The sequence below is a fragment of the Callithrix jacchus genome, chromosome 10 (assembly GCF_049354715.1).
Source record: "Callithrix jacchus isolate 240 chromosome 10, calJac240_pri, whole genome shotgun sequence".
NCBI classification, from domain to species: Eukaryota; Metazoa; Chordata; class Mammalia; order Primates; family Cebidae; genus Callithrix; species Callithrix jacchus.
The window spans coordinates 1,816,849-1,819,089 of record NC_133511.1 but is presented as its reverse complement, the minus strand read 5'-3'; the positions used below and the strand labels follow the sequence as shown (position 1 = coordinate 1,819,089).

The following is a 2,241-nucleotide window of genomic DNA, read 5'->3' as shown; positions in this document are numbered from 1 at the left end:
ATAAACTTTAAAAAAGATTAGAATAGGGCATTGTATATTTTTTCTGACAGTTTATATTCAGAGCAATTTTATTTTAAACATTGGTGTGCATAGATAATATTTAGATTTTTTTTGATTCACGTAAAATTAGTATTGCTGTATTTTATATAAGAGAGCCTACTGAGATGGTGTATATACTCCAAAACCGACTAGAATAAGGCATTGTATAGTTTTTCTAACAGACTATATTCTGAGCCAATTTCTTTCAACTTTGGAGCGCCAAGATATTATTTAGATATATTTCAATTCACGTAAAATTAGAATTTCTGTATTTTACATGAGAGAGCATATGGAGTTGGTGTATATACTCCAAAAAAGAGTAGAATCGGGCATTGTATATTTTTTCTGACAGATTATATTCAGAGCAATTTTACTTTTAACATCGGGGTGCATAGACAATATTTGGATTTTTCTCGATTCACGTACAATTAGAATTTCTGTATTTTACATGACAGAGAATACTGACTTGGTGTATATACTACAAAACAGAGTAGAATAGGGCATTGTATATTTTCTCTGAGAGATTATATTCAGAGCAATTTTTGTAACACTGAGGTGCCTAGATAATATTTAAATTTTTTTGATTCGGGTAAAATTAGAATTTCGGTATTTTACATGAGAGAGCATACTGAGTTGGTGTATATACTCCAAAACAGAGTAGAATAGGGCATTGTATATTTTTTCTGAAAAATTATATTCAGAGCAATTTTTTTTTTAACATTGTGGTGCCTAGACAATATTTATATTTTTTCGATTCGGGTAGAATTAGAATTTTTGTATTTTACAGGAGAGAGCATATGGAGTTAGTTTATATACTCCAAAACAAAGTAGAATAACGCATTGTATATTTTTTCTAACAGACTATATTCAGAGCTATTTTTTTGGAACGTTGTGGCGCCTACATATTATTTAGATTTTTTTCAGTTCACGTAAAATTAGAATTTCGGTATTTTACATGAGAGAGCATATGGAGTTTCTGTATATACTCCAAAAAAGAGTAGAATAGGGCATTGTATATTTTTTCTGACAGATGATATTCAGACTAATTTTGTTTTTAACATTGAGGTGCCTACATAATATTTAGATTTTTTCGATTCGGCTAAAATTAGAATTTCTGTATTTTACATGAGAGAGCATATTGAGTTGGTGTATGTACTAAAAACAGAGTAGAAATGGGCATTGTATATTTTTTCTGACAGATTATATTCAGAGGAATTTTGCTTTTAACATACGGGTGCCTAGATAATATTTAGATTTGTTTCGATTCGCTTAAATATACAATTTCTGTATTTTGCATGAAAGAGCATACTGAGGCTGTAGGCCGGAGTGGGTGCTGCCGAAATGGGCAAGTTCATGAAACCTGGGAAGGTGGTGCTTGTCCTGGCTGGACGCTACTCTTGACGCAAAGCTGTCATCGTGAAGAACATTGATGATGGCACCTCAGATCGCCCCTACTGCCATGCTTTGGTGGCTGGAATTGACTGCTATCCCCGAAAAGTGACAGCTGCCATGGGCAAGAAGAAGATCGCCAAGAGGTCAAAGATCAAGTCTTTTGTCAAAGTTTATAACTACAATCACCTGATGCCCACAAGGTACTCTGTTGACATCCCCTTCTACAAAACTGTCGTCAATAGGGATGTCTTCAGAGATCCTGCCCTTAAACGCAAAGCCCGACGAGAGGCCAAGGTCAAGTTTGAGGAGAGATACAAGACAGGCAAGAACAAGTGGTTCTTCCAGAAGCTGCGGTTTTAGATGCTTTGTTTTGGTCATTAAAAAAGAAAAAGGAAAAGAAAAAAAAAAAAAAAAAGAAAGAGCATACTGAGTTGGTGTATATACTCCAAAACAGAGTAGAATAAGGCATTGTATATTTTCTCTAACAGACTATATTAAGAGCCATTTTCTTTAAACTTTGTTTCGCATAGATATTATTTAGATTTTTTTCGTTTCGCGTAAAATTAGAATTTCGGAATATTACATGAGAGAGCATATTGAGTTGGTGTATATACTAAAAAACAAAGTAGAAAATGCAATTGTGTATTTTTTCTGACACATTATATTCAGATAAATTTTGCTATTTACATTGGGGTGCCTAGAAAATATTTAGATATTTTTTGTTTTCCTTAAATATCGAATTTCGGTATTTTACATGAGAGAGCATACTTAGTTGGTGTATATACTCCAAAACAGTGTAGAATAGGGCAT

General features: G+C 33.1%; 1 pseudogene across 1 annotated transcript; it reads left to right on the top strand.

Moving 5' to 3' along the window:
• Window positions 1-1,351: 1,351 nt before the first annotated feature.
• LOC144577954 (large ribosomal subunit protein eL27 pseudogene) lies at window positions 1,352-1,850 on the top strand (annotated as a pseudogene). The gene has a single exon (XR_013522794.1). The product of XR_013522794.1 is annotated as a large ribosomal subunit protein eL27 pseudogene (transcript).
• The last annotated feature ends 391 nt before the right edge of the window (window positions 1,851-2,241 follow it).